At 31.0% G+C, this 26,675-nt stretch overlaps 1 long non-coding RNA gene across 2 annotated transcripts; it reads left to right on the forward strand.

Annotated features, from left to right (window-relative positions):
- Window positions 1–6,563: 6,563 nt before the first annotated feature.
- Window positions 6,564–13,545, forward strand: LOC127282954 (uncharacterized). Of its 2 annotated transcripts, XR_007843271.1 has the most exons (4): window positions 6,564–6,926; window positions 7,998–8,302; window positions 10,598–12,888; window positions 13,347–13,545. It is a non-coding gene; the product is annotated as an uncharacterized LOC127282954 (long non-coding RNA). The 2 variants fall into 2 exon arrangements; XR_007843272.1 differs by lacking the exon at window positions 13,347–13,545 and having other exon boundaries at window positions 6,564–6,772; window positions 10,598–12,988.
- Window positions 13,546–26,675: the final 13,130 nt, after the last annotated feature.

Below are 26,675 nucleotides of genomic sequence, written 5' to 3' on the forward strand. Positions count from 1 at the left end.
ATGAGACTTTACTTTATTGTACGTGGTCGCTTCTCTCATCTATACACACCATAGTCATCCATAAGAAACAAAAGAGATGAGAGAGAGAGGCTTTTCTCGATTCCTCTCTTTACATTCTTTTCTCTTTTTCACACTTCTTCGAATCTAATAGCGGTCAGCCGCAAATCCTATCATGGTCAAGACTTGCGTACAAAATGAGCTTTGCCTCAAAAGAAAACACAAAGTCTGCGAAAATTTTCTACCCTCTCATAAGCTTGGCATGTTATTTTACATATTCTTTGTTTTACAAGTATAAGAGAGAATTTTACAAAATCAAATTTTTGATATGTTTTATAAGTATTTGAAAACAAAAAGTCCTGTTCAATGAAAAAACCTGGGTAGCGAAGTAAAAAAGTATGCCTCGTAGGTGGCGCCACATTCTGTCATTTTGAATAATTCTTTAAATTTTTACATAAACTAATTCCTATTTGACACTGATGATAATAAATTATACATCAAGATTTGTCCCTATAATTCGAAGGTATGTGCAAAAGACACACATATATATGCGTTATAGCCAAGTCAGCTTGCAAAATCGCATTCGAGCAGAGTAATAGGTGTTGGCAATATAAAGTTTACAGCACTGGTTTGACATGGCGATTAAGTGCGAGGTTTAACGGTCGATAGAAGCTGCACACTACCGTTTTAGTCCTGGCACAAATCACACTGGAATATGACAAGATGGCAAAGGGTGTACAAGAGGGGGATTATAAGAAAGTGAGGTTTCAAGGAAATTTCCAATACAACTTTCAGTAAAAAGTATTCTTATTTTTTATCACTGCCCCAAATCCTCGACAGGGGATCGTAAAATCTCATACTAAATACTGTCATAACCAAGAAGGGAGGGGACTATAACGATCCTGCAACCCGTTCGTTTCCGAAAAGAAACATTTTTCGCCAGGCCAGTCAAGACAACCAAGCTCCTCTCTGGACCATTAAGTGTCGATATAAAGAAGCCTCTATAAAGGCACCATCGCCGATGAAAGGCGGGTAACTCTCGTGAATATTGATACAAAGTTTTCTCTTATTTTTGCGTCTTAAAACCGAAAAGAATCTAATTGATCGTATACACATTTAACGTCACCGAATGAAATCCCCCTGAGATGACTGGACATTGGGTCGAGTTAGTTAGATAGTGTTGAGAGCAGACCACGTCAAGATTTTCTCGAAAGACAGGTTTTGCTATAAGCTCAAACTCTCACCGTATGTTGGAGTCATTTAAATCCCACATGGTGAAGTCCCTTCTCAATTTCCACTTGATCGTAAGAGTCAATCATTTTGCTTCTTTATACCAACTGGAAGATTATTACTATTATTCATATAGTTAAATATCCAAGTTCCTAGTGGTGTAATAAAAGTATCATCTACTTTGCGGAATTCCATATTTTTCCTCCTATAAAGCCTGCGATTGCTTTATAGTATGTACTCAAATTATTAACTGCATTTACATCTTTAATACCTAACTGATTTATTGCCAAAATAATAAAATTCGTTTCCAATATTCATTCCTCTTTCTAAACTAATGGAACTTCAAAAAAAAAAGAGTCGAAAATTTACAATCTAGTATTCTTCCTACTTAGTACTATTATTAGTACTTCTAAAAAATTCGAATAAAATTTTTAAAATATCTGTTAAAATTAAATTATAGTGTGACTAGAATTGGAAGTGCAATTTTTTGTCGCATATTGAAGGTCCATTAAAGGAGGACTCATTTTATTTAGAGAATTGGTCAGTATATTCTTGCAGCTCCGTTTAAGGAGAAAAGGCTACAAAGTAATGACATGGTAATATGTATGAGTATAACTTATAAACGAGAAGTATGAGAAAAGTATATGTGTATATATGTATGTAAACTTTAAGGTCCACCTCTTATATGTGACCGAACTACTTGGCCTTGCGTTTTACGGCTTTTTGACGGACCACATCTCACGCCGCCGCACGACAAGCACGCTCTTAACAACAAACTTGCAAATTTGCATCCATCCACATATGTTCATGTCCACGCCCATACCATTCTGTCTCGTCTCCTTTCGCGACTGGCAAATCTTATATATTTATATAAAAAGAAAAAAAAAACACCGAGATAACCGCTTTACTTCTATACAAAGTGACAGTCTTCCCATGGAAGTAAATGTGCAAATTTTCTGATATTCTCCTATAAAATATGCACGTTGGTTGTAAATAAGTCAAATCCTGTAAACTTTATCGAGAATTATAATTCGTATGACTTGTTTTTGAATCTTGAACATGTTCTCCAAGTTATCATTCGAAAAGTGTATTTCTACTTATAATACTTTTATGGAATTTCACGGGAAATCATAATAATTTTATCAACAGCTCGTAAATCATTTATTATCAAATGTAGTTTTTTTTTTGGGAAAGTTCCACACGGAGAGAAATGTCAGCTACTAACTAATTTTTTCCAAACATTTGCTCCAGCAACCGCATATATAACATTTACTATAACTAACAAGTTGTTTATTCTTCTATGTTAGGCTCAAAAACGATCATTGAAAAAATAAACAAATGCAAGAATACATTCAAGAAAAAGAATACAGATTACAAATCACTTTACATGAATCATAAATTTCAGAAGAATGAAGAAATTTACCCTTTCACCATAGGAACATCGCTTTGAAAATTGGCAAAACAAGAAGGTGTCACGCAGAGCCAAAATAATTCTACATGAATTATTTAAGAAACAACACCATAAATGTTTGTTTTACAATCCAGCTTAATTATCCAAGATCTTAAAATTTTATTAGCAAAAAAAAAGATTTCGCAAAAACGTGGCGCAATTTGAACTTCACGACTGCACATATTGCTCTCAAAATGTTTGCTAGATTTAGAGTCAGATATTTTCCACTAACTATATATAGGTAAACGTAACGAGTTTACGATCGACTTGCAAAACATTTAACACTCGCGCCTCGCGTCTATAATCAGCAATACTATAGATGCTAGAAATATATAGTGAAATCCCGCCTATAAGGTAAAATCAAGAGAAAAAAGATTTAATATAAACCCGTCGCGTCGCATTGGAAAAGTTCCCACTCATCGAGTTCAAGTACCTGTGTGGAGAGAATATATATTTTCTCTGGGTGCAGTGCCGGTGCTAATAGCTTTTATCCATGTTGGCATCTTTGCCTAGTTTCTCTTATAAGCTCAAATCACAGCGATAAAGTGTCATTCGAGTATCGTCATTGCAATATACCTGACGAGATCTCCCTCAAAGATCTCTCGTACGGTCACGGTTGGATCAACAGTTGTTCAATTGGCACACTTGTTTATTTACTTTGCGATTTGCTCTTCAACCAGTCGTGGCAGTAAATAAGTGGATTTGAAATAGACTAAACTTACGTCTGTTAACGGCATAAAAATAAACATTTAGCTAAAGCCACGTCTTTTCACGACGCGAAAATAGATATTTGGCTAAAGTCACGTCTTTTCACGGCGTGAAAATAGATATTTGACTAGTCACGTTTTCTCACGGCGTAAAAATAGATAATCGACTGAAGTCACGTCTGTTTACGGCATGAAAGTAGATATTTGTCTAAAGTCACGTCATTTCACGGCGGGAAAATAGACAATAGACTAAAGTCACGCCTCTTTACGTCGTAATAATAGACAATCCACTAAAGTCACGTCTGTTTACAGCCATACATTTGGCCAAAGTCACTTCTTTTCACGACGTGAAAATAGACATTTGTCAATCATAACCTCAAAATTCAAGGACATAGATCAAGGATGTAGGATTGATGCTATATCCGACAAACAACTTAAAATTCCCCTAACCAAGAAACGAACATAACCTCAACATTTAGATAAAATATTAATAATTTTAATACTTTGTAAGTCTTTAAATAATTTTAAATGTAAAATAACAACGGTTGGCGCTAGTAATATATATAAAAATTATTAAAAATTTACATTTAAGCATAATTTTGAAATTTCTCATGCATTAAATTTAATAAGCTCAATGTTAAATTCACTAAAAATGTATATGAAAGATACAATTCTTATATGCATGAAATAAGAATTTCAGAGGGCAATTAATTGATAGAATTACAAAAAAAGAGAATGAATAAAGATTGAGTTGAAGAGTTGAGAAAGTGGCGGGTGTGGCGGGGGATTTGCAATACTGGCTCGACAAGGCGATTAAACGTGTGGTTTTAACGGTCGCAACTTTGTGCAACGGAAATGTTGTTGAGTACTGTCGCCAACAGTAATATCGTAGGACTTTCTACCCGGGCAGGTTAGTCAATTACTTGAAAGGAATGCGCCGCCATGTCAGGCATTATCTGTAAGATGAAGTTAGTGGCATATCAAAGCAGCTCCATTGACGATGACCAAAGCAATTCTACCACTGCCATCGACATAAGTGGTCCATTTCATTTTAAAATATATAAATGAGCATGACAATTTACAAAAATTAAAACTTGCAAATAGATTGCATTTTGAAGGATAAACAGGTTTCGACTAAGACGAATACGAATTCGTCTTGGTCGTTGTTTGTATTAAGTAAGTAAAAAATTCAAGGTTTATTTTAATATTAAAAGAACCTCGTTTTGGGCTCGTGTGTTTTCTCTCTTTCTCACTCTTTCATTTTCAACTTCTCTCTCTTTTTGTAATTTATTCAAATTTCAAACATTAACATGTATCTATCAGAAATCTTTAAACTTAAGACCATATTAAATTAAAAGATTTTAATACAATGTATGAACGGACAATCATTAGTGCACAAGATTTCAGCATACTTATTGGAATTATTGAACATTCCTGAAATATTTAAGAGTGTTGATCAGATACTTATCGTGATTGTTACATTCTTGGATTTTAATGTACTTGAACGAAATATTTTCAAATAAAAAAAATTTTACTTTCAAAAATCACACCTTGCTTATGTTCTTTACGATTAATTGCACGTTTGAAAAGAATATTTGGGAAAAAATTTGTAATATTAGCAAATTAATCAAGAGTAAATTTTTATCCTAGGTGAATTAGGTGAGAAACCTGTCTAATTAACGGAGACTGCAAGAAAAGAAATGCTCGTAAAATTGAATGAATATTGGTTAATTTGAAGAATGGCCCTTGGGTTAAAATTGAAAATATTGGATATTTCGTATAAAGCTTTATAAATATTGTATATCTGGGCTTGATCCGCTTTGGCCTATCCCTCTCTGAAAATCTTCAACGTATTGCCATCAGTAGCACTGAAAATACTAACTGAAGCTGAAGCTCAACTCCAACCCCTGGATATTCAAATGTCAGACTGGGATCAGTCGCTTGACACATTTTAGCGTCTCAAAATATTATTTGCACCCCGTGTACAAGGGGGTGGCGTCGGCGTCGTGAACGAAGTGGGTAAAGACACGGGGTAAAAATACGATGGAACGGGTCGCTTATGCAGATCTTTTTATTCGTCTTGGCTTAACGATTCAATAACCGATCCGATTGGGCACGGGGTCGTCTGAAATACGTCGCATACTTTGCATCGAAAGTGTTTGTGTCGCATTATTGTCAGCCTGCTGGTCTCATCGGTTGCTTCCATATCGACAACGACCACCCTCTCACACTCACTCCTTTTTATTCTCTTTTTCTCGCAAGACGCAATCTTTGACAATCAGTGGCTGCTGACTTACTTTCCAATATATACAGAATTCATATTAAATATTTGACATTTAAATATTCTTTTATTTTTTAGATTCTGTCCAGTTTATTTTTTCGTTTTTCAAAATAACAAATATGAAAAGCCATGACGAATGTATGAAAAATCTCAGCTGTTATGAATGACGAGGCAAAAAGCGACCCCAGTAAACTGATGCTGACTTGAACTAGAGTGATTAGTGACCACTGGTCCGTGTGTGGCTTTTCGACAGGCCTTTCATACCCTTCGCTTCTATACTTCCCACCTTGTCTGACCACTGAATCTACAGCTGACTCCTGTCTAATCTTTTCTCGATTACTACAGGCTATATAACGCAGATCAAGTTTGATACTCCCTTTTAGAATATTAAACTTCTAGAGAGAATTCGACAACAAATTGCCATGAATTGCAGCTCAAAGGATTAATTGACACTAAGATTTCTTTCTATCAAATTCTTAAGCTAGCGAATAACTTAACTGCTCTCTTTTAAATAAGTGAGACGAAATAGTCTGTCTAAGAAAAATTGAATTTAAAAAAAAAAATTTTTTTAACAAAAACGCTTAAATGGTAGTAATAGGTTCCTTCCTCTATTTTAATTTGGCCGTCAATTTTTTTCTACACTTTTAGGTGTATTTTGTGCAAGAATATGCAATAAAATCGTCTGCCTAAGAAAAATTGAATTTTTTTGAAAATTTTTTTTTGACGAAAATCGCTTTAATGGTCATAAAATTGGTGTTCCTCTACTCGGTTCTGGCTGTCAATTTCTTTCTACACTTTTAGGTGTATTTTGTGCAAGAAATTTCAACAAAATAGTCTGCCTAAAAAAAATTGAATTTTAAAAAAAATTTTTTTTTTACGAAAATCACTTTAATGGTCATAAAATTGGTGTTCCTCTACTCGGTTCGGGCTGTCAATTTTTTTCTACACTTTTAGGTGTATTTTGTGCAAGAAATTTCAATAAAATAGTCTGCCTAAGAAAAATTGAATTTTTTTGAAAATTTTTTTTTTACGAAAATCGCTTTAATGGTCATAAAATTGGTGTTCCTCTACTCGGATCGGGCTGTCAATTTTTTTCTACACTTTTAGGTGTATTTTGTGCAAGAAATTGCAATAAAATAATCTGCCTAAGAAAAATTGAATTGTTTTGAAAAATTTTTTTTTTACGAAAATCGCTTTAATGGTCATAAAATTGGTGTTCCTCTACTCGGATCGGGCTGTCAATTTTTTTCTACACTTTTAGGTGTATTTTGTGCAAGAAATTGCAATAAAATAGTCTGCCTAAGAAAAATTGAATTGTTTTGAAAATTTTTTGTTGACGAAAATCGCTTTAATGGTCATAAAATTGGTGTTCCTCTACTCGGTTCGGGCTGTCAATTTTTTTCTACACTTTTAGGTGTATTTTGTGCAAGAAATTGCAATAAAATAATCTGCCTAAGAAAAATTGAATTTTTTAGAAAATTTTTTTTTGACGAAAATCGCTTTAATGGTCATAAAATTGGTGTTCCTCTACTCGGATCGGGCTGTCAATTTTTTTCTACACTTTTAGGTGTATTTTGTGCAAGAAATTGCAATAAAATTGTCTGCCTAAGAAAAATTGAATGGTTTTGAAAAATTTTTTTTTTCGAAAATCGCTTTAATGGTCATAAAATTGGTGTTCCTCTACTCGGATCGGGCTGTCAATTTTTTTCTACACTTTTAGGTGTATTTTGTGCAAGAAATTGCAATAAAATAGTCTGCCTAAGAAAAATTGAATTTAAAAAAAAATTTTTTTTTTACGAAAATCGCTTTAATGGTCATAAAATTGGTGTTCCTCTACTCGGATCGGGTTGTCAAATTTTTTCTACACTTTTAGGTGTATTTTGTGCAAGAAATTGCAATAAAATTGTCTGCCTAAGAAAAATTGAATTGTTTTGAAAATTTTTTTTTTACGAAAATCGCTTTAATGGTCATAAAATTGGTGTTCCTCTACTCGGATCGGGCTGTTAATTTTTTTCTACACTTTTAGGTGTATTTTGTGCAAGAAATTGCAATAAAATAGTCTGCCTAAGAAAAATTGAATTTTAAAAAAAATTTTTTTTTTACGAAAATCGCTTTAATGGTCATAAAATTGGTGTTCCTCTACTCGGATCGGGCTGTCAAATTTTTTCTACACATTTGGGTGTATTTTGTGCAAGAAATTGCAATAAAATAGTCTGCCTAAGAAAAATTGAATTTTTTTAAAAATTTTTTTTTGACGAAAATCGCTTTAATGGTCATAAAATTGGTGTTCCTCTACTCGGTTCGGGCTGTCAATTTTTTTCTACACTTTTAGGTGTATTTTGTGCAAGAAATTGCAATAAAATAATCTGCCTAAGAAAAATTGAATTTTTTTGAAAATTTTTTTTTACGAAAATCGCTTTAATGGTCATAAAATTGGTGTTCCTCTACTCGGATCGGGCTGTCAAATTTTTTCTACACTTTTAGGTGTATTTTATGCAAGAAATTGCAATAAAATAGTCTGCCTAAGAAAAATTGAATTTTTTTGAAAATTTTTTTTTGACGAAAATCGCTTTAATGGTCATAAAATTGGTGTTCCTCTACTCGGTTCGGGCTGTCAATTTTTTTCTACACTTTTAGGTGTACTTTGTGCAAGAAATTGCAATAAAATAATCTGCCTAAGAAAAATTAAATTGTTTTGAAAAATTTTTTTTTTTGAAAATCGCTTTAATGGTCATAAAATTGGTGTTCCTCTACTCGGATAGGGCTGTCAAATTTTTTCTATACTTTTAGGTGTATTTTGTGCAAGAAATTTCAATAAAATAGTCTGCCTAAGAAAAATTGAATTTTTTTGAAAATTTTTTTTTTACGAAAATCGCTTTAATGGTCATAAAATTGGTGTTCCTCTACTCGGATCGGGCTGTCAATTTTTTTCTCCACTTTTAGGTGTATTTTGTGCAAGAAATTGCAATAAAATTGTCTGCCTAAGAAAAATTGAATGGTTTTGAAAAATTTTTTTTTTCGAAAATCGCTTTAATGGTCATAAAATTGGTGTTCCTCTACTCGGATCGGGCTGTCAATTTTTTTCTACACTTTTAGGTGTACTTTGTGCAAGAAATTGCAATAAAATAATCTGCCTAAGAAAAATTGAATTGTTTTGAAAAATTTTTTTTTTCGAAAATCGCTTTAATGGTCATAAAATTGGTGTTCCTCTACTCGGATCGGGCTGTCAAATTTTTTCTACACTTTTAGGTGTATTTTGTGCAAGAAATTTCAATAAAATAGTCTGCCTAAGAAAAATTGAATTTTTTTGAAAATTTTTTTTTTACGAAAATGGCTTTAATGGTCATAAAATTGGTGTTCCTCTACTCGGATCGGGCTGTCAATTTTTTTCTACACTTTTAGGTGTATTTTGTGAAAGAAATTGCAATAAAATAATCTGCCTAAGAAAAATTGAATTGTTTTGAAAAATTTTTTTTTTCGAAAATCGCTTTAATGGTCATAAAATTGGTGTTCCTCTACTCGGATCGGGCTGTCAATTTTTTTCTACACTTTTAGGTGTATTTTGTGCAAGAAATTGCAATAAAATAGTCTGCCTAAGAAAAATTGAATTGTTTTGAAAATTTTTTGTTGACGAAAATCGCTTTAATGGTCATAAAATTGGTGTTCCTCTACTCGGATCGGGCTGTCAATTTTTTTCTACACTTTTAGGTGTATTTTGTGAAAGAAATTGCAATAAAATAATCTGCCTAAGAAAAATTGAATTGTTTTGAAAAATTTTTTTTTTCGAAAATCGCTTTAATGGTCATAAAATTGGTGTTCCTCTACTCGGATCGGGCTGTCAATTTTTTTCTACACTTTTAGGTGTATTTTGTGCAAGAAATTGCAATAAAATAGTCTGCCTAAGAAAAATTGAATTGTTTTGAAAATTTTTTGTTGACGAAAATCGCTTTAATGGTCATAAAATTGGTGTTCCTCTACTCGGTTCGGGCTGTCAATTTTTTTCTACACATTTGGGTGTATTTTGTGCAAGAAATTACAATAAAATAGTCTGCCTAAGAAAAATTGAATTTTTTTGAAAAAATTTTTTTTACGAAAATCGCTTTAATGGTCATAAAATTGGTGTTCCTCTACTCGGATCGGGCTGTCAATTTTTTTCTACACATTTGGGTGTATTTTGTGCAAGAAATTGCAATAAAATTGTCTGCCTAAGAAAAATTGAATTTTTTTGAAAAATTTTTTTTTTCGAAAATCGCTTTAATGGTCATAAAATTGGTGTTCCTCTACTCGGATCGGGCTGTCAATTTTTTTCTACACTTTTAGGTGTATTTTGTGAAAGAAATTGCAATAAAATAATCTGCCTAAGAAAAATTGAATTGTTTTGAAAAATTTTTTTTTTCGAAAATCGCTTTAATGGTCATAAAATTGGTGTTCCTCTACTCGGATCGGGCTGTCAATTTTTTTCTACACTTTTAGGTGTATTTTGTGCAAGAAATTGCAATAAAATAGTCTGCCTAAGAAAAATTGAATTGTTTTGAAAATTTTTTGTTGACGAAAATCGCTTTAATGGTCATAAAATTGGTGTTCCTCTACTCGGTTCGGGCTGTCAATTTTTTTCTACACATTTGGGTGTATTTTGTGCAAGAAATTGCAATAAAATTGTCTGCCTAAGAAAAATTGAATTTTTTTGAAAAATTTTTTTTTTCGAAAATCGCTTTAATGGTCATAAAATTGGTGTTCCTCTACTCGGATCGGGCTGTCAAATTTTTTTTACACTTTTAGGTGTATTTTGTGCAAGAAATTTCAATAAAATAGTCTGCCTAAGAAAAATTGAATTTTTTTGAAAATTTTTTTTTTACGAAAATGGCTTTAATATTCATAAAATTGGTGTTCCTCTACTCGGATCGGGCTGTCAAATTTTTTCTACACTTTTAGGTGTATTTTGTGCAAGAAATTTCAATAAAATAGTCTGCCTAAGAAAAATTGAATTTTTTTGAAAATTTTTTTTTTACGAAAATGGCTTTAATGGTCATAAAATTGGTGTTCCTCTACTCGGATCGGGCTGTCAATTTTTTTCTACACATTTGGGTGTATTTTGTGCAAGAAATTACAATAAAATAGTCTGCCTAAGAAAAATTGAATTTTTTTGAAAATTTTTTTTTGACGAAAATCGCTTTAAGGGTCATAAAATTGGTGTTCCTCTACTCGGTTCGGGCTGTCAATTTTTTTCTACACTTTTAGGTGTATTTTGTGCAAGAAATTGCAATAAAATAATCTGCCTAAGAAAAATTAAATTTTTTTGAAAATTTTTTTTTACGAAAATCGCTTTAATGGTCATAAAATTGGTGTTCCTCTACTCGGATCGGGCTGTCAAATTTTTTCTACACTTTTAGGTGTACTTTGTGCAAGAAATTGCAATAAAATAATCTGCCTAAGAAAAATTGAATTGTTTTGAAAAATTTTTTTTTTCGAAAATCGCTTTAATGGTCATAAAATTGGTGTTCCTCTACTCGGATCGGGCTGTCAAATTTTTTCTACACTTTTAGGTGTATTTTGTGCAAGAAATTTCAATAAAATAGTCTGCCTAAGAAAAATTGAATTTTTTTGAAAATTTTTTTTTTACAAAAATCGCTTTAATGGTCATAAAATTGGTGTTCCTCTACTCGGATCGGGCTGTCAATTTTTTTCTACACTTTTAGGTGTATTTTGTGCAAGAAATTTCAATAAAATAGTCTGCCTAAGAAAAATTGAATTTTTTTGAAAATTTTTTTTTTACGAAAATCGTTTTAATGGTCATAAAATTGGTGTTCCTCTACTCGGATCGGGCTGTCAATTTTTTTCTACACATTTGGGTGTATTTTGTGCAAGAAATTGCAATAAAATTGTCTGCCTAAGAAAAATTGAATTTTTTTGAAAAATTTTTTTTTCGAAAATCGCTTTAATGGTCATAAAATTGGTGTTCCTCTACTCGGATCGGGCTGTCAAATTTTTTTTACACTTTTAGGTGTATTTTGTGCAAGAAATTTCAATAAAATAGTCTGCCTAAGAAAAATTGAATTTTTTTGAAAATTTTTTTTTTACGAAAATCGCTTTAATGGTCATAAAATTGGTGTTCCTCTACTCGGATCGGGCTGTCAATTTTTTTCTACACTTTTAGGTGTATATTGTGCAAGAAATTGCAATAAAATAATCTGCCTAAGAAAAATTGAATTTTTTTGAAAATTTTTTTTTTACGAAAATCGCTTTAATGGTCATAAAATTGGTGTTCCTCTACTCGGATCGGGCTGTCAAATTTTTTCTACACATTTGGGTGTATTTTGTGCAAGAAATTACAATAAAATAGTCTGCCTAAGAAAAATTGAATTTTTTTGAAAATTTTTTTTTGACGAAAATCGCTTTAAGGGTCATAAAATTGGTGTTCCTCTACTCGGTTCGGGCTGTCAATTTTTTTCTACACTTTTAGGTGTATTTTGTGCAAGAAATTGCAATAAAATAATCTGCCTAAGAAAAATTAAATTTTTTTGAAAATTTTTTTTTACGAAAATCGCTTTAATGGTCATAAAATTGGTGTTCCTCTACTCGGATCGGGCTGTCAAATTTTTTCTACACTTTTAGGTGTACTTTGTGCAAGAAATTGCAATAAAATAATCTGCCTAAGAAAAATTGAATTGTTTTGAAAAATTTTTTTTTTCGAAAATCGCTTTAATGGTCATAAAATTGGTGTTCCTCTACTCGGATCGGGCTGTCAAATTTTTTCTACACTTTTAGGTGTATTTTGTGCAAGAAATTTCAATAAAATAGTCTGCCTAAGAAAAATTGAATTTTTTTGAAAATTTTTTTTTTACAAAAATCGTTTTAATGGTCATAAAATTGGTGTTCCTCTACTCGGATCGGGCTGTCAATTTTTTTCTACACTTTTAGGTGTATTTTGTGCAAGAAATTTCAATAAAATAGTCTGCCTAAGAAAAATTGAATTTTTTTGAAAATTTTTTTTTTACGAAAATCGTTTTAATGGTCATAAAATTGGTGTTCCTCTACTCGGATCGGGCTGTCAACTTTTTTTTACACTTTTAGGTGTATTTTGTGCAAGAAATTTCAATAAAATAGTCTGCCTAAGAAAAATTGAATTTTTTTGAAAATTTTTTTTTACGAAAATCGCTTTAATGGTCATAAAATTGGTGTTCCTCTACTCGGATCGGGCTGTCAATTTTTTTCTACACTTTTAGGTGTATTTTGTGCAAGAAATTTCAATAAAATAATCTGCCTAAGAAAAATTGAATTGTTTTGAAAAATTTTTTTTTTCAAAAATCGCTTCAATGGTCATAAAATTGGTGTTCCTCTACTCGGATCGGGCTGTCAATTTTTTTCTACACTTTTAGGTGTATTTTGTGAAAGAAATTGCACTAAAATAATCTGCCTAAGAAAAATTGAATTGTTTTGAAAATTTTTTTTTTCGAAAATCGCTTTAATGGTCTTAAAATTGGTGTTCCTCTACTCGGATCGGGCTGTCAATTTTTTTCTACACTTTTAGGTGTATTTTGTGCAAGAAATTGCAATAAAATAATCTGCCTAAGAAAAATTGAATTGTTTTGAAAAATTTTTTTTTTCGAAAATCGCTTTAATGGTCATAAAATTGGTGTTCCTCTACTCGGATCGGGCTGTCAAATTTTTTCTACACTTTTAGGTGTATTTTGTGCAAGAAATTTCAATAAAATAGTCTGCCTAAGAAAAATTGAATTTTTTTGAAAATTTTTTTTTTACGAAAATCGCTTTAATGGTCATAAAATTGGTGTTCCTCTACTCGGATCGGGCTGTCAATTTTTTTCTACACTTTTAGGTGTATTTTGTGCAAGAAATTGCAATAAAATAGTCTGCCTAAGAAAAATTGAATTTTTTTGAAAATTTTTTTTTGACGAAAATCGCTTTAATGGTCATAAAATTGGTGTTCCTCTACTCGGATCGGGCTGTCAATTTTTTTCTACACTTTTAGGTGTATTTTGTGCAAGAAATTGCAATAAAATAGTCTGCCTAAGAAAAATTGAATTTTTTTGAAAATTTTTTTTTGACGAAAATCGCTTTAATGGTCATAAAATTGGTGTTCCTCTACTCGGATCGGGCTGTCAATTTTTTTCTACACTTTTAGGTGTATTTTGTGCAAGAAATTGCAATAAAATAGTCTGCCTAAGAAAAATTGAATTTTTTTGAAAATTTTTTTTTGACGAAAATCGCTTTAATGGTCATAAAATTGGTGTTCCTCTACTCGGATCGGGCTGTCAATTTTTTTCTACACTTTTAGGTGTATTTTGTGCAAGAAATTGCAATAAAATAGTCTGCCTAAGAAAAATTGAATTTTTTTGAAAATTTTTTTTTGACGAAAATCGCTTTAATGGTCATAAAATTGGTGTTCCTCTACTCGGATCGGGCTGTCAATTTTTTTCTACACTTTTAGGTGTATTTTGTGCAAGAAATTGCAATAAAATAGTCTGCCTAAGAAAAATTGAATTTTTTTGAAAATTTTTTTTTGACGAAAATCGCTTTAATGGTCATAAAATTGGTGTTCCTCTACTCGGATCGGGCTGTCAATTTTTTTCTACACTTTTAGGTGTATTTTGTGCAAGAAATTGCAATAAAATAGTCTGCCTAAGAAAAATTGAATTTTTTTGAAAATTTTTTTTTGACGAAAATCGCTTTAATGGTCATAAAATTGGTGTTCCTCTACTCGGATCGGGCTGTCAATTTTTTTCTACACTTTTAGGTGTATTTTGTGCAAGAAATTGCAATAAAATAGTCTGCCTAAGAAAAATTGAATTTTTTTGAAAATTTTTTTTTGACGAAAATCGCTTTAATGGTCATAAAATTGGTGTTCCTCTACTCGGATCGGGCTGTCAATTTTTTTCTACACTTTTAGGTGTATTTTGTGCAAGAAATTGCAATAAAATAGTCTGCCTAAGAAAAATTGAATTTTTTTGAAAATTTTTTTTTGACGAAAATCGCTTTAATGGTCATAAAATTGGTGTTCCTCTACTCGGATCGGGCTGTCAATTTTTTTCTACACTTTTAGGTGTATTTTGTGCAAGAAATTGCAATAAAATAGTCTGCCTAAGAAAAATTGAATTTTTTTGAAAATTTTTTTTTGACGAAAATCGCTTTAATGGTCATAAAATTGGTGTTCCTCTACTCGGATCGGGCTGTCAATTTTTTTCTACACTTTTAGGTGTATTTTGTGCAAGAAATTGCAATAAAATAGTCTGCCTAAGAAAAATTGAATTTTTTTGAAAATTTTTTTTTGACGAAAATCGCTTTAATGGTCATAAAATTGGTGTTCCTCTACTCGGATCGGGCTGTCAATTTTTTTCTACACTTTTAGGTGTATTTTGTGCAAGAAATTGCAATAAAATAGTCTGCCTAAGAAAAATTGAATTTTTTTGAAAATTTTTTTTTGACGAAAATCGCTTTAATGGTCATAAAATTGGTGTTCCTCTACTCGGATCGGGCTGTCAATTTTTTTCTACACTTTTAGGTGTATTTTGTGCAAGAAATTGCAATAAAATAGTCTGCCTAAGAAAAATTGAATTTTTTTGAAAATTTTTTTTTGACGAAAATCGCTTTAATGGTCATAAAATTGGTGTTCCTCTACTCGGATCGGGCTGTCAATTTTTTTCTACACTTTTAGGTGTATTTTGTGCAAGAAATTGCAATAAAATAGTCTGCCTAAGAAAAATTGAATTTTTTTGAAAATTTTTTTTTGACGAAAATCGCTTTAATGGTCATAAAATTGGTGTTCCTCTACTCGGATCGGGCTGTCAATTTTTTTCTACACTTTTAGGTGTATTTTGTGCAAGAAATTGCAATAAAATAGTCTGCCTAAGAAAAATTGAATTTTTTTGAAAATTTTTTTTTGACGAAAATCGCTTTAATGGTCATAAAATTGGTGTTCCTCTACTCGGATCGGGCTGTCAATTTTTTTCTACACTTTTAGGTGTATTTTGTGCAAGAAATTGCAATAAAATAGTCTGCCTAAGAAAAATTGAATTTTTTTGAAAATTTTTTTTTGACGAAAATCGCTTTAATGGTCATAAAATTGGTGTTCCTCTACTCGGATCGGGCTGTCAATTTTTTTCTACACTTTTAGGTGTATTTTGTGCAAGAAATTGCAATAAAATAGTCTGCCTAAGAAAAATTGAATTTTTTTGAAAATTTTTTTTTGACGAAAATCGCTTTAATGGTCATAAAATTGGTGTTCCTCTACTCGGATCGGGCTGTCAATTTTTTTCTACACTTTTAGGTGTATTTTGTGCAAGAAATTGCAATAAAATAGTCTGCCTAAGAAAAATTGAATTTTTTTGAAAATTTTTTTTTGACGAAAATCGCTTTAATGGTCATAAAATTGGTGTTCCTCTACTCGGATCGGGCTGTCAATTTTTTTCTACACTTTTAGGTGTATTTTGTGCAAGAAATTGCAATAAAATAGTCTGCCTAAGAAAAATTGAATTTTTTTGAAAATTTTTTTTTGACGAAAATCGCTTTAATGGTCATAAAATTGGTGTTCCTCTACTCGGATCGGGCTGTCAATTTTTTTCTACACTTTTAGGTGTATTTTGTGCAAGAAATTGCAATAAAATAGTCTGCCTAAGAAAAATTGAATTTTTTTGAAAATTTTTTTTTGACGAAAATCGCTTTAATGGTCATAAAATTGGTGTTCCTCTACTCGGATCGGGCTGTCAATTTTTTTCTACACTTTTAGGTGTATTTTGTGCAAGAAATTGCAATAAAATAGTCTGCCTAAGAAAAATTGAATTTTTTTGAAAATTTTTTTTTGACGAAAATCGCTTTAATGGTCATAAAATTGGTGTTCCTCTACTCGGATCGGGCTGTCAATTTTTTTCTACACTTTTAGGTGTATTTTGTGCAAGAAATTGCAATAAAATAGTCTGCCTAAGAAAAATTGAATTTTTTTGAAAATTTTTTTTTGACGAAAATCGCTTTAATGGTCATAAAATTGGTGTTCCTCTACTCGGATCGGGCTGTCAATTTTTTTCTACACTTTTAGGTGTATTTTGTGCAAGAAATTGCAATAAAATAGTCTGCCTAAGAAAAATTGAATTTTTTTGAAAATTTTTTTTTGACGAAAATCGCTTTAATGGTCATAAAATTGGTGTTCCTCTACTCGGATCGGGCTGTCAATTTTTTTCTACACTTTTAGGTGTATTTTGTGCAAGAAATTGCAATAAAATAGTCTGCCTAAGAAAAATTGAATTTTTTTGAAAATTTTTTTTTGACGAAAATCGCTTTAATGGTCATAAAATTGGTGTTCCTCTACTCGGATCGGGCTGTCAATTTTTTTCTACACTTTTAGGTGTATTTTGTGCAAGAAATTGCAATAAAATAGTCTGCCTAAGAAAAATTGAATTTTTTTGAAAATTTTTTTTTGACGAAAATCGCTTTAATGGTCATAAAATTGGTGTTCCTCTACTCGGATCGGGCTGTCAATTTTTTTCTACACTTTTAGGTGTATTTTGTGCAAGAAATTGCAATAAAATAGTCTGCCTAAGAAAAATTGAATTTTTTTGAAAATTTTTTTTTGACGAAAATCGCTTTAATGGTCATAAAATTGGTGTTCCTCTACTCGGATCGGGCTGTCAATTTTTTTCTACACTTTTAGGTGTATTTTGTGCAAGAAATTGCAATAAAATAGTCTGCCTAAGAAAAATTGAATTTTTTTGAAAATTTTTTTTTGACGAAAATCGCTTTAATGGTCATAAAATTGGTGTTCCTCTACTCGGATCGGGCTGTCAATTTTTTTCTACACTTTTAGGTGTATTTTGTGCAAGAAATTGCAATAAAATAGTCTGCCTAAGAAAAATTGAATTTTTTTGAAAATTTTTTTTTGACGAAAATCGCTTTAATGGTCATAAAATTGGTGTTCCTCTACTCGGATCGGGCTGTCAATTTTTTTCTACACTTTTAGGTGTATTTTGTGCAAGAAATTGCAATAAAATAGTCTGCCTAAGAAAAATTGAATTTTTTTGAAAATTTTTTTTTGACGAAAATCGCTTTAATGGTCATAAAATTGGTGTTCCTCTACTCGGATCGGGCTGTCAATTTTTTTCTACACTTTTAGGTGTATTTTGTGCAAGAAATTGCAATAAAATAGTCTGCCTAAGAAAAATTGAATTTTTTTGAAAATTTTTTTTTGACGAAAATCGCTTTAATGGTCATAAAATTGGTGTTCCTCTACTCGGATCGGGCTGTCAATTTTTTTCTACACTTTTAGGTGTATTTTGTGCAAGAAATTGCAATAAAATAGTCTGCCTAAGAAAAATTGAATTTTTTTGAAAATTTTTTTTTGACGAAAATCGCTTTAATGGTCATAAAATTGGTGTTCCTCTACTCGGATCGGGCTGTCAATTTTTTTCTACACTTTTAGGTGTATTTTGTGCAAGAAATTGCAATAAAATAGTCTGCCTAAGAAAAATTGAATTTTTTTGAAAATTTTTTTTTGACGAAAATCGCTTTAATGGTCATAAAATTGGTGTTCCTCTACTCGGATCGGGCTGTCAATTTTTTTCTACACTTTTAGGTGTATTTTGTGCAAGAAATTGCAATAAAATAGTCTGCCTAAGAAAAATTGAATTTTTTTGAAAATTTTTTTTTGACGAAAATCGCTTTAATGGTCATAAAATTGGTGTTCCTCTACTCGGATCGGGCTGTCAATTTTTTTCTACACTTTTAGGTGTATTTTGTGCAAGAAATTGCAATAAAATAGTCTGCCTAAGAAAAATTGAATTTTTTTGAAAATTTTTTTTTGACGAAAATCGCTTTAATGGTCATAAAATTGGTGTTCCTCTACTCGGATCGGGCTGTCAATTTTTTTCTACACTTTTAGGTGTATTTTGTGCAAGAAATTGCAATAAAATAGTCTGCCTAAGAAAAATTGAATTTTTTTGAAAATTTTTTTTTGACGAAAATCGCTTTAATGGTCATAAAATTGGTGTTCCTCTACTCGGATCGGGCTGTCAATTTTTTTCTACACTTTTAGGTGTATTTTGTGCAAGAAATTGCAATAAAATAGTCTGCCTAAGAAAAATTGAATTTTTTTGAAAATTTTTTTTTGACGAAAATCGCTTTAATGGTCATAAAATTGGTGTTCCTCTACTCGGATCGGGCTGTCAATTTTTTTCTACACTTTTAGGTGTATTTTGTGCAAGAAATTGCAATAAAATAGTCTGCCTAAGAAAAATTGAATTTTTTTGAAAATTTTTTTTTGACGAAAATCGCTTTAATGGTCATAAAATTGGTGTTCCTCTACTCGGATCGGGCTGTCAATTTTTTTCTACACTTTTAGGTGTATTTTGTGCAAGAAATTGCAATAAAATAGTCTGCCTAAGAAAAATTGAATTTTTTTGAAAATTTTTTTTTGACGAAAATCGCTTTAATGGTCATAAAATTGGTGTTCCTCTACTCGGATCGGGCTGTCAATTTTTTTCTACACTTTTAGGTGTATTTTGTGCAAGAAATTGCAATAAAATAGTCTGCCTAAGAAAAATTGAATTTTTTTGAAAATTTTTTTTTGACGAAAATCGCTTTAATGGTCATAAAATTGGTGTTCCTCTACTCGGATCGGGCTGTCAATTTTTTTCTACACTTTTAGGTGTATTTTGTGCAAGAAATTGCAATAAAATAGTCTGCCTAAGAAAAATTGAATTTTTTTGAAAATTTTTTTTTGACGAAAATCGCTTTAATGGTCATAAAATTGGTGTTCCTCTACTCGGATCGGGCTGTCAATTTTTTTCTACACTTTTAGGTGTATTTTGTGCAAGAAATTGCAATAAAATAGTCTGCCTAAGAAAAATTGAATTTTTTTGAAAATTTTTTTTTGACGAAAATCGCTTTAATGGTCATAAAATTGGTGTTCCTCTACTCGGATCGGGCTGTCAATTTTTTTCTACACTTTTAGGTGTATTTTGTGCAAGAAATTGCAATAAAATAGTCTGCCTAAGAAAAATTGAATTTTTTTGAAAATTTTTTTTTGACGAAAATCGCTTTAATGGTCATAAAATTGGTGTTCCTCTACTCGGATCGGGCTGTCAATTTTTTTCTACACTTTTAGGTGTATTTTGTGCAAGAAATTGCAATAAAATAGTCTGCCTAAGAAAAATTGAATTTTTTTGAAAATTTTTTTTTGACGAAAATCGCTTTAATGGTCATAAAATTGGTGTTCCTCTACTCGGATCGGGCTGTCAATTTTTTTCTACACTTTTAGGTGTATTTTGTGCAAGAAATTGCAATAAAATAGTCTGCCTAAGAAAAATTGAATTTTTTTGAAAATTTTTTTTTGACGAAAATCGCTTTAATGGTCATAAAATTGGTGTTCCTCTACTCGGATCGGGCTGTCAATTTTTTTCTACACTTTTAGGTGTATTTTGTGCAAGAAATTGCAATAAAATAGTCTGCCTAAGAAAAATTGAATTTTTTTGAAAATTTTTTTTTGACGAAAATCGCTTTAATGGTCATAAAATTGGTGTTCCTCTACTCGGATCGGGCTGTCAATTTTTTTCTACACTTTTAGGTGTATTTTGTGCAAGAAATTGCAATAAAATAGTCTGCCTAAGAAAAATTGAATTTTTTTGAAAATTTTTTTTTGACGAAAATCGCTTTAATGGTCATAAAATTGGTGTTCCTCTACTCGGATCGGGCTGTCAATTTTTTTCTACACTTTTAGGTGTATTTTGTGCAAGAAATTGCAATAAAATAGTCTGCCTAAGAAAAATTGAATTTTTTTGAAAATTTTTTTTTGACGAAAATCGCTTTAATGGTCATAAAATTGGTGTTCCTCTACTCGGATCGGGCTGTCAATTTTTTTCTACACTTTTAGGTGTATTTTGTGCAAGAAATTGCAATAAAATAGTCTGCCTAAGAAAAATTGAATTTTTTTGAAAATTTTTTTTTGACGAAAATCGCTTTAATGGTCATAAAATTGGTGTTCCTCTACTCGGATCGGGCTGTCAATTTTTTTCTACACTTTTAGGTGTATTTTGTGCAAGAAATTGCAATAAAATAGTCTGCCTAAGAAAAATTGAATTTTTTTGAAAATTTTTTTTTGACGAAAATCGCTTTAATGGTCATAAAATTGGTGTTCCTCTACTCGGATCGGGCTGTCAATTTTTTTCTACACTTTTAGGTGTATTTTGTGCAAGAAATTGCAATAAAATAGTCTGCCTAAGAAAAATTGAATTTTTTTGAAAATTTTTTTTTGACGAAAATCGCTTTAATGGTCATAAAATTGGTGTTCCTCTACTCGGATCGGGCTGTCAATTTTTTTCTACACTTTTAGGTGTATTTTGTGCAAGAAATTGCAATAAAATAGTCTGCCTAAGAAAAATTGAATTTTTTTGAAAATTTTTTTTTGACGAAAATCGCTTTAATGGTCATAAAATTGGTGTTCCTCTACTCGGATCGGGCTGTCAATTTTTTTCTACACTTTTAGGTGTATTTTGTGCAAGAAATTGCAATAAAATAGTCTGCCTAAGAAAAATTGAATTTTTTTGAAAATTTTTTTTTGACGAAAATCGCTTTAATGGTCATAAAATTGGTGTTCCTCTACTCGGATCGGGCTGTCAATTTTTTTCTACACTTTTAGGTGTATTTTGTGCAAGAAATTGCAATAAAATAGTCTGCCTAAGAAAAATTGAATTTTTTTGAAAATTTTTTTTTGACGAAAATCGCTTTAATGGTCATAAAATTGGTGTTCCTCTACTCGGATCGGGCTGTCAATTTTTTTCTACACTTTTAGGTGTATTTTGTGCAAGAAATTGCAATAAAATAGTCTGCCTAAGAAAAATTGAATTTTTTTGAAAATTTTTTTTTGACGAAAATCGCTTTAATGGTCATAAAATTGGTGTTCCTCTACTCGGATCGGGCTGTCAATTTTTTTCTACACTTTTAGGTGTATTTTGTGCAAGAAATTGCAATAAAATAGTCTGCCTAAGAAAAATTGAATTTTTTTGAAAATTTTTTTTTGACGAAAATCGCTTTAATGGTCATAAAATTGGTGTTCCTCTACTCGGATCGGGCTGTCAATTTTTTTCTACACTTTTAGGTGTATTTTGTGCAAGAAATTGCAATAAAATAGTCTGCCTAAGAAAAATTGAATTTTTTTGAAAATTTTTTTTTGACGAAAATCGCTTTAATGGTCATAAAATTGGTGTTCCTCTACTCGGATCGGGCTGTCAATTTTTTTCTACACTTTTAGGTGTATTTTGTGCAAGAAATTGCAATAAAATAGTCTGCCTAAGAAAAATTGAATTTTTTTGAAAATTTTTTTTTGACGAAAATCGCTTTAATGGTCATAAAATTGGTGTTCCTCTACTCGGATCGGGCTGTCAATTTTTTTCTACACTTTTAGGTGTATTTTGTGCAAGAAATTGCAATAAAATAGTCTGCCTAAGAAAAATTGAATTTTTTTGAAAATTTTTTTTTGACGAAAATCGCTTTAATGGTCATAAAATTGGTGTTCCTCTACTCGGATCGGGCTGTCAATTTTTTTCTACACTTTTAGGTGTATTTTGTGCAAGAAATTGCAATAAAATAGTCTGCCTAAGAAAAATTGAATTTTTTTGAAAATTTTTTTTTGACGAAAATCGCTTTAATGGTCATAAAATTGGTGTTCCTCTACTCGGATCGGGCTGTCAATTTTTTTCTACACTTTTAGGTGTATTTTGTGCAAGAAATTGCAATAAAATAGTCTGCCTAAGAAAAATTGAATTTTTTTGAAAATTTTTTTTTGACGAAAATCGCTTTAATGGTCATAAAATTGGTGTTCCTCTACTCGGATCGGGCTGTCAATTTTTTTCTACACTTTTAGGTGTATTTTGTGCAAGAAATTGCAATAAAATAGTCTGCCTAAGAAAAATTGAATTTTTTTGAAAATTTTTTTTTGACGAAAATCGCTTTAATGGTCATAAAATTGGTGTTCCTCTACTCGGATCGGGCTGTCAATTTTTTTCTACACTTTTAGGTGTATTTTGTGCAAGAAATTGCAATAAAATAGTCTGCCTAAGAAAAATTGAATTTTTTTGAAAATTTTTTTTTGACGAAAATCGCTTTAATGGTCATAAAATTGGTGTTCCTCTACTCGGATCGGGCTGTCAATTTTTTTCTACACTTTTAGGTGTATTTTGTGCAAGAAATTGCAATAAAATAGTCTGCCTAAGAAAAATTGAATTTTTTTGAAAATTTTTTTTTGACGAAAATCGCTTTAATGGTCATAAAATTGGTGTTCCTCTACTCGGATCGGGCTGTCAATTTTTTTCTACACTTTTAGGTGTATTTTGTGCAAGAAATTGCAATAAAATAGTCTGCCTAAGAAAAATTGAATTTTTTTGAAAATTTTTTTTTGACGAAAATCGCTTTAATGGTCATAAAATTGGTGTTCCTCTACTCGGATCGGGCTGTCAATTTTTTTCTACACTTTTAGGTGTATTTTGTGCAAGAAATTGCAATAAAATAGTCTGCCTAAGAAAAATTGAATTTTTTTGAAAATTTTTTTTTGACGAAAATCGCTTTAATGGTCATAAAATTGGTGTTCCTCTACTCGGATCGGGCTGTCAATTTTTTTCTACACTTTTAGGTGTATTTTGTGCAAGAAATTGCAATAAAATAGTCTGCCTAAGAAAAATTGAATTTTTTTGAAAATTTTTTTTTGACGAAAATCGCTTTAATGGTCATAAAATTGGTGTTCCTCTACTCGGATCGGGCTGTCAATTTTTTTCTACACTTTTAGGTGTATTTTGTGCAAGAAATTGCAATAAAATAGTCTGCCTAAGAAAAATTGAATTTTTTTGAAAATTTTTTTTTGACGAAAATCGCTTTAATGGTCATAAAATTGGTGTTCCTCTACTCGGATCGGGCTGTCAATTTTTTTCTACACTTTTAGGTGTATTTTGTGCAAGAAATTGCAATAAAATAGTCTGCCTAAGAAAAATTGAATTTTTTTGAAAATTTTTTTTTGACGAAAATCGCTTTAATGGTCATAAAATTGGTGTTCCTCTACTCGGATCGGGCTGTCAATTTTTTTCTACACTTTTAGGTGTATTTTGTGCAAGAAATTGCAATAAAATAGTCTGCCTAAGAAAAATTGAATTTTTTTGAAAATTTTTTTTTGACGAAAATCGCTTTAATGGTCATAAAATTGGTGTTCCTCTACTCGGATCGGGCTGTCAATTTTTTTCTACACTTTTAGGTGTATTTTGTGCAAGAAATTGCAATAAAATAGTCTGCCTAAGAAAAATTGAATTTTTTTGAAAATTTTTTTTTGACGAAAATCGCTTTAATGGTCATAAAATTGGTGTTCCTCTACTCGGATCGGGCTGTCAATTTTTTTCTACACTTTTAGGTGTATTTTGTGCAAGAAATTGCAATAAAATAGTCTGCCTAAGAAAAATTGAATTTTTTTGAAAATTTTTTTTTGACGAAAATCGCTTTAATGGTCATAAAATTGGTGTTCCTCTACTCGGATCGGGCTGTCAATTTTTTTCTACACTTTTAGGTGTATTTTGTGCAAGAAATTGCAATAAAATAGTCTGCCTAAGAAAAATTGAATTTTTTTGAAAATTTTTTTTTGACGAAAATCGCTTTAATGGTCATAAAATTGGTGTTCCTCTACTCGGATCGGGCTGTCAATTTTTTTCTACACTTTTAGGTGTATTTTGTGCAAGAAATTGCAATAAAATAGTCTGCCTAAGAAAAATTGAATTTTTTTGAAAATTTTTTTTTGACGAAAATCGCTTTAATGGTCATAAAATTGGTGTTCCTCTACTCGGATCGGGCTGTCAATTTTTTTCTACACTTTTAGGTGTATTTTGTGCAAGAAATTGCAATAAAATAGTCTGCCTAAGAAAAATTGAATTTTTTTGAAAATTTTTTTTTGACGAAAATCGCTTTAATGGTCATAAAATTGGTGTTCCTCTACTCGGATCGGGCTGTCAATTTTTTTCTACACTTTTAGGTGTATTTTGTGCAAGAAATTGCAATAAAATAGTCTGCCTAAGAAAAATTGAATTTTTTTGAAAATTTTTTTTTGACGAAAATCGCTTTAATGGTCATAAAATTGGTGTTCCTCTACTCGGATCGGGCTGTCAATTTTTTTCTACACTTTTAGGTGTATTTTGTGCAAGAAATTGCAATAAAATAGTCTGCCTAAGAAAAATTGAATTTTTTTGAAAATTTTTTTTTGACGAAAATCGCTTTAATGGTCATAAAATTGGTGTTCCTCTACTCGGATCGGGCTGTCAATTTTTTTCTACACTTTTAGGTGTATTTTGTGCAAGAAATTGCAATAAAATAGTCTGCCTAAGAAAAATTGAATTTTTTTGAAAATTTTTTTTTGACGAAAATCGCTTTAATGGTCATAAAATTGGTGTTCCTCTACTCGGATCGGGCTGTCAATTTTTTTCTACACTTTTAGGTGTATTTTGTGCAAGAAATTGCAATAAAATAGTCTGCCTAAGAAAAATTGAATTTTTTTGAAAATTTTTTTTTGACGAAAATCGCTTTAATGGTCATAAAATTGGTGTTCCTCTACTCGGATCGGGCTGTCAATTTTTTTCTACACTTTTAGGTGTATTTTGTGCAAGAAATTGCAATAAAATAGTCTGCCTAAGAAAAATTGAATTTTTTTGAAAATTTTTTTTTGACGAAAATCGCTTTAATGGTCATAAAATTGGTGTTCCTCTACTCGGATCGGGCTGTCAATTTTTTTCTACACTTTTAGGTGTATTTTGTGCAAGAAATTGCAATAAAATAGTCTGCCTAAGAAAAATTGAATTTTTTTGAAAATTTTTTTTTGACGAAAATCGCTTTAATGGTCATAAAATTGGTGTTCCTCTACTCGGATCGGGCTGTCAATTTTTTTCTACACTTTTAGGTGTATTTTGTGCAAGAAATTGCAATAAAATAGTCTGCCTAAGAAAAATTGAATTTTTTTGAAAATTTTTTTTTGACGAAAATCGCTTTAATGGTCATAAAATTGGTGTTCCTCTACTCGGATCGGGCTGTCAATTTTTTTCTACACTTTTAGGTGTATTTTGTGCAAGAAATTGCAATAAAATAGTCTGCCTAAGAAAAATTGAATTTTTTTGAAAATTTTTTTTTGACGAAAATCGCTTTAATGGTCATAAAATTGGTGTTCCTCTACTCGGATCGGGCTGTCAATTTTTTTCTACACTTTTAGGTGTATTTTGTGCAAGAAATTGCAATAAAATAGTCTGCCTAAGAAAAATTGAATTTTTTTGAAAATTTTTTTTTGACGAAAATCGCTTTAATGGTCATAAAATTGGTGTTCCTCTACTCGGATCGGGCTGTCAATTTTTTTCTACACTTTTAGGTGTATTTTGTGCAAGAAATTGCAATAAAATAGTCTGCCTAAGAAAAATTGAATTTTTTTGAAAATTTTTTTTTGACGAAAATCGCTTTAATGGTCATAAAATTGGTGTTCCTCTACTCGGATCGGGCTGTCAATTTTTTTCTACACTTTTAGGTGTATTTTGTGCAAGAAATTGCAATAAAATAGTCTGCCTAAGAAAAATTGAATTTTTTTGAAAATTTTTTTTTGACGAAAATCGCTTTAATGGTCATAAAATTGGTGTTCCTCTACTCGGATCGGGCTGTCAATTTTTTTCTACACTTTTAGGTGTATTTTGTGCAAGAAATTGCAATAAAATAGTCTGCCTAAGAAAAATTGAATTTTTTTGAAAATTTTTTTTTGACGAAAATCGCTTTAATGGTCATAAAATTGGTGTTCCTCTACTCGGATCGGGCTGTCAATTTTTTTCTACACTTTTAGGTGTATTTTGTGCAAGAAATTGCAATAAAATAGTCTGCCTAAGAAAAATTGAATTTTTTTGAAAATTTTTTTTTGACGAAAATCGCTTTAATGGTCATAAAATTGGTGTTCCTCTACTCGGATCGGGCTGTCAATTTTTTTCTACACTTTTAGGTGTATTTTGTGCAAGAA

This window comes from Leptopilina boulardi, unplaced genomic scaffold, assembly GCF_019393585.1.
Source record: "Leptopilina boulardi isolate dan_hultmark-lab unplaced genomic scaffold, ZJU_Lbou_2.1 LbouV2_303, whole genome shotgun sequence".
In the NCBI taxonomy this organism is placed as follows: domain Eukaryota; kingdom Metazoa; phylum Arthropoda; class Insecta; order Hymenoptera; family Figitidae; genus Leptopilina; species Leptopilina boulardi.